This window comes from Cupressus sempervirens, chromosome 11 (genome assembly GCF_028749045.1).
Source record: "Cupressus sempervirens isolate cs-2001-9-10 chromosome 11, ASM2874904v1, whole genome shotgun sequence".
Lineage (NCBI taxonomy): Eukaryota > Viridiplantae > Streptophyta > Pinopsida > Cupressales > Cupressaceae > Cupressus > Cupressus sempervirens.
Genome location: NC_143128.1, coordinates 149625176 through 149639026, shown reverse-complemented (window position 1 = coordinate 149639026; position 13851 = coordinate 149625176). Strand labels below are relative to the sequence as shown.

The following is a 13851-nucleotide window of genomic DNA, read 5'->3' as shown; positions in this document are numbered from 1 at the left end:
TAATCAATATCAATAATTAATAAATAGACTTAGGCTCCTTCCTATGAGGAAGTTTAAGTTTCTATTTTAAATGAATAAGAGGTGCCATGAAAGAAAATTAAATAATCTAGCTTAAAAAAATAAGAAAAATAAGAAGATTATGAAAAAATTCCAAATAGAATATGAACCCAATAATAATTTTATGTGATATTATTTAATATTTTTTTAATAATGAAAATCAAGTTATTTTAAGATATTTAATAAAAAAATTAGAAACCACTAGTTTCTTAATGTTTGGAACTTAATTTTTAACTGATCTGCATTAAGGATACTACTAAATTTAAAATATTTTAAAGAATTCTCTGCAGCACTGACTAAAGTTTTCGAGGACACCCCTTATCCCCATTATATCCTCCTAGAATTTACATTTTCGTTACCCAGTGAAACAAATTCTTCTACCTGCACCCGCTGATACAAATATTGCTCCATATATGTCAAGCTATGGTTAAAGAAAATATCTTTAAAAACTTGAACTTTAAGAAACACTGCAAATTATTTCTGCGTTCAATTAGTACCCCAGCTTACAATTGATTGAATATGTTTCCTTGGGAGTTCTCATTCCCTGAAAATCTGTGAGCAAAACTTCTGTCAAAGAATTTTGTAATTCAAAAACTCAATGCCATCTGTGGCCCATTTCAATCACAATCTTAGAACACTCTGTGGAACCAGTCAGTTAAAAGAAGCTCTGCATATTCTTCTTAATACACAAAACCCTAGTGTAGACTCTTCTACATATCTGCTTCTCTTGCAGGCTTGTATCAGGAAGAAAGAAAAAGCACTTTCAGAGGGAAAACAAATCCACACCCACATTAATGAAAGAGGATTTCCATTCACTGCAAGCATACTTATACAGAATACCATTATCAACATGTATGATAAGTGTGGAAGTTTGTTTGATGCTCGCAAAGTGTTCGACGAAATACCTCAACCAAATGTCTTTTCATGGAACATGATAATTGCAGCTTATAGAAGACATGGACTTCCTAAAGAGGCATTGACTTTGTTTCACCTAATGCAAGTGCCTAAAGGTTGTGTCCGTATTGGTCAATCTTCTCCGAACCCTTGGCCTTTTGGCCGAACAGGGGTGCAGCCTGATCAGTACACTTTCTCCATTGTTCTGCCCATTTGCGCCAACATGACGTATCTAGAACACGGTTTTCAGATTCACGGAAGAATTATTAGATGTGGGTTTCTGTCTGATATTGTTGTGATGAATAGTGTAATAGACATGTACGCAAAATGTGGAAGCATTCACAAGGCACACGAATTGTTTGACAAAATGGCTCAACGAAACGTGGTGTCATGGACTGCTATGATAACAGGATATTCTCAAATTGGTTTTGTTGATGAGGCTTTGACGGTTTTTGAAAAGATGCCTCAGAGAGATTTGGTAGCATGGATTGCTATGATTTTAGGATATGCTCAAAATGGGCACGCTGATAAGGCTTTGGAGTTTTTTGAGAAAATGCAATTGGCAGGTGTAAGGCCCGACTCAGCAACCTTTGCCACCATTCTTTCAGTTTGCGCCGAAGCTGGACTTTTGAATCAAGGTTTGAAGATACATCCAAGGATAATCGAATGTGGTTTTTTATCTGAAGTTATAGTTGTGACTGCCTTGGCAGACATGTATGCAAAATGTGGAAGCATACAGAAGGCAGAGAAATTGTTCCAAAACATGCCTCAACCAAATGTTGTGTCATGTAATACGATGATTGTGGGATATGCACAAAATGGGCTTGTTGATAAAGCGTTGGACATTTTTAAGCAGATGCAATTCATGGGTATAAAACCCAACTCATCAACTTTTGTCTGTGTTCTTCCAGCTTGTTCCAAAATGGAAGTTTTGGAAGTGGGTATGGAGATTCATCGTAATGTGGTTGAAAGCCAATTTTCGTCAGACGTTGTGGTTATGACTGCCCTTATAGACATGTACGCAAAATGTGGTAGCATGCAGAAAACACAAGGACTGTTTGACAAAATGGATAATCCTGATGGGGTTGCATGGAATGCAATGATTGCAGCGTATGCACACAATGGTTTTCTTGACGAGGCTTTAGTTCTTTTCAACAAAATGCCTCGACGAGATGTGATCTCGTGGACTGCAATCATTTCTGGATATACACAAAACGGGCATGCTGAAAAAGCCTTGCTGATGTTTCAGCAAATGCAATTGGCCGGTGAAAATCCAAACTCTTCAACCTTTTGTGGTATTCTCCCAGCTTGTGGCAAACTTGGAACTTTGGGACAAGGTCAAGATATCCACCAAAAAATAATCAAAAAGGGTTTTTCTTCATACATTGTAGTTATGACTGCCCTGATAGACATGTATGCAAAGTGTGGCAACATACAGAAGGCGCGTGAATTATTTGACAGATTGCATTATCCAGGCGTAATATCTTGGAATGCAATGATTGCAGGATATGCAATGCATGGCTTTAGCATATCTGCTCTCAAACTCTTCAATCAAATGAAACAACTCAAAACCAACCCTGACCATATAAGCTTCATCTCTGTTTTATTTGCTTGCAGCCATGCTGGATTAGTGGAAGGTGGTTGTCAATACTACAATCAAATGAGTGAATCTTATTATATTATACCTACAATCAATCATTTTGTATGCATGGTTGACCTCCTTGGCCGTAGTGGCTATCTTGAAGAAGCCCTAAACTTTATCATCAAAATGCAAGTAAAACCAAATGTCGATGTATGGATATGCTTACTTGGTTCTTGTAGATCACATAAGAATACGAAGCTGGGAGAATTTGTGGCAAAACTGCTTAATGAGGTGGATCCTAAAAGTACCGGACCTAGTGTTCTTCTGTCGAACATCTATGCAACAGTGGGCAGTTGGGGTGATGTACAAAAGACAAGGGAATTGATAAAAGACAGAGGAAACAGAAAGATACCTGGATGTAGTTGGATTGAAGTTCATAAAATGATACATGCTTTTTCTGTGGGAGACATATCACAACCAGAAACCCAGGAGATTATGCAAGGTTAGGGAAATTGTCGTAAAAGATGGAGGATGGAGTCTTTATTTGAGATACAAGATCTGTATTGAATGACGTGGCGTAGGAGGATAAGGAATTATCCCCATGCCATCAGAGTGAAAAATTATCAATTGCTTCAGGGTTGTTAAACACATCCCTTGGAGCAATTATCACACAGCAACCATGTTTATCTCTGAAGTTTTGCAAGAGAATTTTCTGTGAGTGATATGAACGGCTTCCATCATTTCAAACATGAAGTGTGTAGTACAGGAGATTATGGTGATTCTAAGTGAAGTAAGCTATCTATGAATATTGGCTTACATATAGCTTTTGGCAGTGGGCCATCATCCTTTGTGGAGTTTGTGATATGGCTTAATCGCCTTTTGTGTCTTCTATAAATCTAGTGGTTGCATTGGACATTGATAGGTTGAATTTTTTGGTGCAACGACAATCCTAACAGGTTAAAGAGTGGTATCAGAGCTTGGTCACACGTTTGAATCCGTATAGCCACAATGAGTTACGCTGGGAGGGGGATTCTTGGCAGTGGACCAGTGCCCCTTGTGAGGTTCGTGACATGGCTTAGTACCTGATGTGTTTTGTATAAGTCTAGTAGTTGTATTGGACATTGATAGATCAGTCTTTTGGTACAACAACCTCACATATTAACAATATCAGTGTGCATGATATCATAGTAATAGTGATAAGGAAACAAAATCAGATTTTATATTTAATTTCTTTAGAATGTTGCTTCTTAGCCTTTTGAGAGCTAGACCATGCTTTTCGCTTGATGATATGATTGCTGTATTCTAGCTTTACCACTTACAATTTACTTACTTTGTGTTTTTAGAGCCATGTTTTATCATATTGAACAATTTTTCAGGCAGCATGTACATCTTTGGACTCAAGGGCTGGAGGAGGTGGCAGAAGAAAGGGAAATTCAGAGAATATAATTGCTAGAAGAGAATGGAAAGCCGCTCAGCGGGGATGAAGTGATGCACTGAGGTGATCATTCTCGACAGTTTGTTTGTCATGCTTTATGTTCTTGTTCTGTGTATTAATGCTATTATGTAATGCCCATGTTAAGTCTGTCATTCTGGCCTGATTCATATATAGTAATATACCAAATTACATACTCAAATCTACATTTGTGCAGATAGATTTGTTCTTGTCCATTGTCATGGAATACAACGGAAAGTTTGCATTAATCAGACCATTTCTTGGTGGGGATTAGTGCTTAGGACTACTATTGAAGTTCTTGAGTGGTGAGGAATGAAGACAACCAAGCTTAGGAATGCCTCTTTGGCCTCAGTGGTTAAAACCACTCTGTAATTATGGTGATTTATTAGGTTTAAGGCCCATATAATCTAATTTGTAATAAATTATGATATAATCCCGTTCACTGTAATGTATCTCAATTGTACTAGGAAGGGGAACTTTAATAATTTACGTAAATCTGACTTGCCTCTGGAGCACATAAAATATACTTCATCTTTTTAAAACAATATATATTTGTAAATAATTCTCTCTCTTTTTAGAAAGAGAGTTAAATTTAACTTATATTCAAGCTGGATAAATACAGTACTTAAACTAGATACACTCCAATTGTGTCTTGCACGTTTTTTTTCCCAATTTTGAAGAGGCAAACCTACACGACCTCTTGTGCAGAAATCCAGAACTTATAGTGTGAACATACACCCTTAGATTGTGCCCAGATTGCAGTCATGCAGGTATCTCTCTGTCTCCTTTCTCAATATCTGATTTACTGTGATCATTTTTTCGTTTTCTATTTTATTGTTATTGTTGAATGTTATCAAATTTGGTGTCGTTTTATTGTTCATTTATATACATTTCATAATTTCAATTCCTTTAAAGAATCATAAATGAGAGTATGCAACTCTCCTTATAAAATTCTAGTCGAGCATATATTTTATTCGTAGGTAATGAAATTTGGAAATTTTAGTTTGCATTCCTAGGCTAGAATTTCATTTCAGTACATCATACTTTTGAGATACTAAACCATTCTCACATAAGCTTCTTTAATCACATACACAGATATCATGATACATTCCTTTAGACGCAATAAAACCTTCTAATTAATATCCTAACTAATTACTTAATTAAATTTAAAAAATTTATTAGAGGTAACAAATTAATTTTAAATATTATTAATAATAAAATAATAATGAATTAGTTAAATTAATATTAATTAGTTTATTATCATGTAGATTATTTTTGAAATTATTAGTTCACAAAATAAAATGAAACAAAGTATAATAAAAAATAAAGAAAGAGTAAGATTTAGATTTTATTATGGACTTAATATTAAAGGAAATGAATAAAATTTAATAATAATAATTTTTCATTATGTATGTTATTCTTATGTAAAAGCTAGTTGAAAATAAGTAAAAAAATATTTAACCCTATTCTTATAACTTCATTTTGAAATCATCTATTGTTATTATGTTGATTTTTAATTTTGAAATAAGATACAAGAAAGGAATCAAAATATTAATTGTTTTATTTTTATGTTTATATATTTTAAATCAAATATTTAATATAAAAATAAAATAATTATAAATCAAAGCAAGTGTGAGAGAAAATTATAAATAATGAGGAGAAACTATCACATCCTCTTGTTAGGCTTGTTTGATGGGGTCTTAATAAAGGAAATAAATGAAATAAGACAAATTGGAGGATAATTAAAAATGTGAAAAGAGAAAAAGGAAGATAATTGTAGTTAATAGGAATGGTGTGTATGCAATGAATGATCTCATAGGTAATAGTGCATTACATCTCTATCCTTTGGTGACCGAGTACAAGAGTTTGGAGGTTAGTTTGGGCATGTAGGTTACAAGTGAACACACATGCCCCTTTTAGGGAGGAATTTATGTTAGAACAAATGACCATTGATAGGTACAAAGACTAGACTTCATGACTATAGGTACACCCCATGCATCCACTACGGTAACACATAATGAATGGGTGATGGATGCAATTCAAAAAAGTTGGTGTTGAAGGGATGACGTGTTAATTTTGTAGTTGGATAGAGTAACAAAATAGAAAAGCTTAAACATGAAGGGGTTTTGTTAACATTATTAAATAATGAAATAATAATCAATTCCCTAAATAAACATTAATTATTTAATTTTCATATAGATAACTATTTGAAAGTATTATTTACAAAATAGAATGAGACCGAGTTAAAGAAAAATTAAATAAAAAATAAAAAAATAAGAAAAAGATTAAGATTTTATTTTCAAATTGATATTAAATAGAATGGATAAAATTCAATAATAATAATTTTCTATGAGCTTTTTTATTCCTATGTAAAATCTAGTCAAAAATAAATATAAAATAGTTATCCTTATTTGTATAACATATTTTGAAATTATCTTGATTTGAGCTTCCATTAGTATTATCTTGATGGTTATTTTGAAATAAGATACAAAACTAAAGGGATCAAAATATTATTTGTTTTATTATTCTATTTATATATTTTGAAATAAATATTTAACCTAAAAATGATATGATTAAATAATATAAAAAAAGTGTGAAAGAAAACTATAAATAATGAGGAGAAACTATAACATCTTCATGTAAGGCTTGTTTAACAAGGTCTTAAATTAAGAAAATAAATGAAATAAGACAAATTGAAAGGACAACTAAAAGTTTGAAATGAGGAAACATAAGACAATTGCAATTAATATGAATGGAGTGTGTACGCAATGAATGGTCTCATAGGTAGCAGTGTGTGACATCTCTATCCTTCGGTAATCTAGTACAACAATTTGGAGGTTAGTTTTGGCATGTAGGTTATAAGAGAACATTCACAACTCATTTTAGGGAGGAAAATGTGAGATCAAATGACCATTGATACACACAAAGACTAGACTCATGACTATAGGAAGCTCCCCATGTTTGTGCTATAGTAACACATAATGGATGGGTGATAGATGCCCATCAAGTTAAAGAAGATAGAATTCAAGGGATGGCATGCTGATTTTCTTGTTGGATGTAATGACAAAAGTAGAAAAGCTTAAAGATGAAGGGATTTTGTTGATACAATGGGAGAGGAATGGAAAGAAAGGACATGGAAGGGAAAACTTGCAAGAATGAAATGTTTCTTAATGTTGTAATTGCAACTACTCTAGTTGATTTGTATGTAGAGCCCCTTCTTTCTTTATCAATCAAAATACATGCATAGAACAACTTCTCAAATTTAAAAAGGAACTATGAAGCTAAAGATAAACATGAGGCTTACCTTTTGATAGTGTCTATTATGATTCTGACTCCAGGATCTTGGAGGATAATAAACTCATGAGGCTCTGGGTTTAGATGAGACTTAGATTCTCATTTCCATGCCCCTGTCCAATCTCCCACAATAAAGATCTTTATCCAATTCCTATCTCGAGGAAGCCTGATTTGTAATGTGGAAAATATGTTGAAACCTATATGGAAAGAATCCCATATATACTTAGATTGGCCAATTCATCAACTCTATAGTTGCCTTCCCTATAAATGTGATTAATAGTAATACTTACAAAGGTTTGACAAAGGTCAAGAACTTTCGATAGGATAGAATCCAATCTCCTATTAAAGTGGGGTTGTCATTGTACCAAAAGACCGATTTTTCAATGCCTGATACAACCACTCAACTTATAGTATACAAGAGGTGGTTAAGACCTTGTCATGAATCTTGAGGGGAGTACTGAACAAATCTCTAACAATCTCCCCTTCAGCGCAACCCGAGGGTCTAAGGATTCAAACCTATGACCATGCTCTAATACCACTTGTTAGAGTGGGGTTGTCGTTGCACCAAAAGACTAATCTGTTGATGCCCAATTCAACCACTCAACTTATAGTACACAAGAGGCAGTTAAGCCCTTGTCATGAATCCCAAGAGGAACACTAAAAAAATTTCTAACATGTCCAATTAGTGAGAGATCCCTTCTAAAAGGCAATAATAATGATCATAGAATATCCTTCTATTTCTAATTTCATACAACCTAAGTGTTAGGATTAATGAGGCATAAATAACAATTACATGCAAATATATCCAATATCAAAAAATAATAATGCACACATAAGAGAACACAAGACACAAAATTTAATGTGGTTCACCCAATCTCTAGGCTACATCCACAAAACAACAAGTCCAATATTTTTACTATCCAATGATTACAATTTGTAATCCCTTACAACTCAATACCATTACAAGAAGCTACTATCTTATCACACTCAATGAAATTCGTAACCCTAAGCCATTTTATACAAGATTTTTGTCATTTACAAAATTAGGGCTAGAATAATTATAACATGTCAACCCCCCAAAAAATAAATGATAGAATAGCACCCCACATCCCCCCCCCCCCCCCGCAATAAAATAAAATAAAAAATCTCAGGGATTAAGCCCCTAACCCACGATAATCGTAGGCTATTACCCGCAACTTTTTGGGGGTTGCTGCCCCCAAATCCTTGATCAGGGCCTGGCCTGATCGTAAACTCCACTGAGGAATTGTAGTGAGTGTACAACACCTCCCTGATTAGTCACCACAAACTACCAATCTCCCACTAGGGACCAATCAAGATCCACATTAGACAACAATCTCCCACTTGGAGACTGATCTTGTAGCAATGTAGCTACTCCATGAGGCTTCCACTAGATCAAACCACCCTAGAATCAATTGTTCCTTTATTCTATTCTATCTAAAAGACCAATTGAAGTTGAAGAGGAGTTTAGGTTCTTTCTTGTCACTACCTTTGTAAACATATCTCTTGGATTACCATGTGTATGTGCCTTGTCTAGCTTTAACTGTCCATCATCTAAAACTAATCGAATGAAATGGTACTGCAATTGAATGTGTTTTGTCTTTAATGCAAAGAATAATTCTTGGCAAGATGAGTGACACTATAACTATCTATATATAGATAATTATCACTCTACAGATGTTCCAATTCTAACATAAAGAATTGAAGCCATATCATCTCCTTGGTTGCCTCTGTAGTGGATAAGGAATTCACCTTCTATAACCGAGAAACCCATCTCGTTGTTGTCCCACCAATAGTAAATAGATATCCTATAGTACTCTACCTGGTATCTAGATACCCTACCAAATCTGAATCAACATAGCCTTGTAAATCAATAGTAGAGCCCCCAAAATGTAAACATTTACTAGATGTTCCTCTCAAATATATGAGAATCCATTTGACTAAATTCCAAAGCTCGATCCTAGGATGACTCATATACTTACTAATAATTCCCACATCATGTGCAATATTTGGTCTAGTGCATACCATAGCATACATTAAGCTCCCTATAGCTGAAGCATAAGGTACCTTGGACATCTCATCTCCTCTTTTTGTGTCTTTGGGCACATCTTTAGTCCACTAGTAAATTTAGCCCTAAATTTCGACGCAAAAAGGTCGAAATTGCGGCTAGAGTAGATCGAATAGATGACTAAACTTGTTGTCGATCTTTTTTAATCGATTTTTCAACCTAGACATTTTGCATCGAAATTTCGACTTCATAAAGGTGGAGTTATTGATATGAATTTCATCGATTTCCCTAGTCCTTATTTTCCCATTTATGGGCATCACTGGTCAAAATTTTGATGTAAACCCTTTAACATGCAATGGCAAAATGACCAACCTGTCATCGAAATTGCGACCAACACCCCTTAATTTTCTACACTGGTGCCTTATGTTTGACGTTAAAGGGAAGACATGAGCATCAAAATTGAGACCAACACTAGGTAGAAATTTAGACGATCCGTGGCAATTATTGTAAATGCTTTGCTCTCATAGGAGCCTTCTAAATTATACAAAATTTGATTCTAAAGTGTAATTGCTCGGTGCATGAGACTTAGGGTATCATGCACATTTCTACCTCCACACCATTGTTTCGTTCATCACATGATGTATTTCATACAAAACGATGGGAAGAAGGAAGAAATGTGCACGATATCCTAAGTCTCCACTGAGCAATTATGCTTTACAATCAAATTTTGTGCATTTTAAAAGGTTCCTATGAGAGAAAAGCCTTTGCAATAATTAGCATAGCCCATCTAAATTTTGGTTCTTAAGACACCATTGCTTGTGAAGACTGCAGGGAAAAATAAAATTAGGAAAGAAATTTTTATCAGGAATGAAAGCCAATAACATTAACCAATCTCTATTTTCCAAACAGATAAATGTGACAAAAAAACTTACAGTCCCAATCACATCATCATAAAAGTGCATATATAACTAAACTATAACTATGTCTAAAACCAACATAATTTACAAATATCCACAATTCAAATATTATCCCTTAATGTTTTCTTTAATGCAAAGTCTTAAGTCAACTACGTTATCGCCTTGGATGTAATACCAAACTGTCATTAGGCTAAAGACTATAGCAAGATTCATAAATGCAAGGAGAACTACCCAACCAAAGTAGAAAATGACATGAAAAGTTAACAATCTATCAATTGACACCTCTAGATGAAATATTTCTAGCAATTGAATTGTACGTTATAAAAACAAAAATTGTCTTAAAATTGACACCTCACCAGTTGTAGTTCATTTGCATCCGTAATGGCTTCACAAAAGTTGAAAGCTTACAATTTGTCAAGAACACAAAAGGCACTCAGAGTTCAGTTGCATCAATAAAAGTAAAGTAGTTCAGTTGCACAGTGAGGGCAAGAGACTATCAATATCGATTGTGGAGTTGTAGATAGGTAAGTGATAAACAAAAAAAGGTAGATAAATCTATTTAGGCAATACCAAAGTAAATCAAAGTTTCAACTTGCTGTGACACCTAAACAAAACAAGCAATTTGATTACAAGTTCTAAACTATTGGCATCAATCTTTCAGAATCAAATCGATCACCAAGGTTTTTGCACAAAAAGTTTTACTATTGGTTTTTATAAGAATCAAGAACCTTGTCATGAAAGAGTTCATAGAAGTTTGATTGTTTTATGAATATTGCATTCCTATTGTGTATATACAACATACTTTGTTATGAGTTTAGACCTTTATCAGACAAGAAAGACCATCTACACATTAACTCATTTATCTCGACATCAAACCAAATGCTATAACATTTCAAAGATAGTAATATAGACAAACAATTTAAGAAAGGGGTTTGTCTATACTCAGCACACATTATGGAATTGTTGATGTACGACTTCAGTATATCCATGAATATGAAGTTTCAACATATATCATGGTTCAACAATTTATACTAATACAATCAAACATTGTATATGAAATCCCAATATGTTTAATGATTCATTAGAAGCACATATCTAGTATAACAAGGAATATAAGGATTGCTCAACAATAATTACTCTTTGATATAACATTTCATACAACAATTTCACCTTTAGCAAAACTAATTCAGTTAGTAAGTACACAGACTCAACATAACTCTAAATCAATCATATTACAAACTCTTACCAAACATAAGAATAAATGAAGTGCATTAGATTATATGCTTACACTACGTTCTACCAAGCATACTGTTAAACCAATTCCAAACAAAAGATTTGTAATGGTTCAGAGAAGTATTCAAGTGTAGATCTTACTATTCTAAATAGGCCCACATACCCAAGTTTAGAAGAGTAAAGATGAAATTAGTAAATTTAGCCCTTGTGTTGATCTCCGAGTCTAGTAACAATACATTCATGTAACTAGATCCAACTTAAGTTGTACTATGACACCTATCAACACATTTAAAATCAACCATTACATTTCCTAGTTGCTTCATCCACTACCTCTAAAAACTATGTATTCATCTTATCCCTACGAGTCCATGGATTTAATTTACCATTCTTTTAAACTTCACATTATCCAACCAGATCTCTTGTTAATTTGAGGAAGGCAACATCCTTGTTACAATATCATTGTTATGATGTTTTTTGCAGTCGACAATCTTGTGGGTTCAGTATTTATCGATTCATATTTCTTTAAAAGCTACTCACATTTACCAGGATTTGTTCAACCTTCAAATCCTTACTTCCATGTACAAACAAGCAGTCGATATGTTCAAACAAGCAGTTGATATGTCTAAATTTTCCCAAATATAAATAAATGTAGCATGGTGCAGGGATTGGATTATTATTTCTTATTGTATCCAAAGCTTAGTTGGCTATAATGTATTCCTCTGACCCATATGTTGTCAGATTCCTCGGTAACTTATCATTGTTTCTTCTTTTTAAATTTTTACCTTCCCCCCCCACCACCCCCCTTGCTATTTGATGACTTCTTTTGTATATGTGTGCGAAGGGATAAGGAAGTCGAGCCTTTCTTATCTTTTATTTATTGATTCAATTTAATAAATATTTAATATTGGTATTTTGTTTAAATTGATAAACATGAAATAACAACTTGTAAAATGTGCATATTAAAACCAATGAATTGAGTATTTGGGGAAATTACTTCAAGGTATCCATGCAATCAACTACCATATTTCTTCCTTGAACTGATGAATATAATCAATTTCTTAAATAGATTCTTTAAGTTCTAGATAGTGTTGAACCCTCAGTTACTCATGGCTATCATGATTTTTGAGTTTCCATTCATAATCTATTTCTACACTACGTTATTGAAAGCTAATCTCATCCTGACCGTTAAATCTTTTCCTTTTGCTACAATGTTTTTGTATTTCTAGTGAAGAAGGTTCAAACACTGGGAATTCACCTAAGTGATTCTGCAACATACATGCTTCTTAGAGGTTCTTGGATTTCCATTATAAGCTCCATCAAAAAATTTCTTTAGCCTCACCCGTCAGAGGAGCATTCCCTTCGATGCCTTTCTTGGGTTCTTACATTTCATTGAGGTCAAATCTACTTAACTCATAATTGCTTTATTAAAATTTAACACTATATTATCATTTTTCATTTTTTTAAATAATGCAGAGTTAGAATTTTTTTAGGATCATGAGCACTAAAAAATCTCCTTGGTATAAAATTATATTTTGATACACAATTGTTCCTTAATTTTGTAAACTTAATCTTGACTCTCTTTAAGTGGTTTGTAAAGATATATGTTGTTTGAACATCAATTGGACCATACAATGGTAGATGGTTCCTTCTTACATTTTATAATGAATAGCATCTTTACTTCCTCTATGCATTCTTGAATTAGTTAAAGGCTAAAGCTAATGTATGTACCTGTTTTAATGCATTTTACATATTTATTGGCTTGCCAGGTATATATGTATTCAGGTGTAGGTTACTGCAAGTGAGACATCAATTTGGTGTATGGGAGCCTCTTTGCAAGCATCTCACATTTTATAATAAAATAGCATGTTGACTTCCTCTATGCATTCTTGAATCAGTTGAAGGCTAAAGCTTAAGTTTGCACCTGTTTTAATGCATTTTACATATTTATTGGCCTACCATGTATGATTGTATTCAGGTGTATGTTACTGTGTGTGTATATAGTGTCAAAACTTGAAAGATGGTATATATTCTACTATATTTACTATTTTACCATTCATTTACATAGGCATGGTCTTAGGGGTGAAGTCCCTATAGGTTCCAACCTAGACCTCAGTTACTTTAAGGAGTCACATAATCATGGTATCTACAATTATTTGTCCCATTGGGTCTATCCAGTACATGCCAGGAAGGGTTGTAAACACAAGGACTAGGAAGTATTCAAAAAGAACATTATCTTCCCAAAATTCTATAGATTCTGTAATAGCAAATAAGTCACTACCTTTCAGATCATTTTCAAATAATTTCACTTTTTATCGGAAAGAGATATATTCCAATAGAAGAGATGGTTCACTATTAAACAGATTTTTTGCGTCAGTTGGAAATGAAGTGACACTTG

General features: G+C 33.6%; 1 pseudogene across 1 annotated transcript; it reads left to right on the top strand.

Annotated features, from left to right (window-relative positions):
* Positions 1–344: 344 nt before the first annotated feature.
* LOC149528641 (pentatricopeptide repeat-containing protein At2g13600 pseudogene) lies at positions 345–4623 on the top strand (annotated as a pseudogene). The gene is made up of 3 exons (XR_016359088.1): positions 345–3594; positions 3910–4031; positions 4183–4623. The product of XR_016359088.1 is annotated as a pentatricopeptide repeat-containing protein At2g13600 pseudogene (transcript).
* The last annotated feature ends 9228 nt before the right edge of the window (positions 4624–13851 follow it).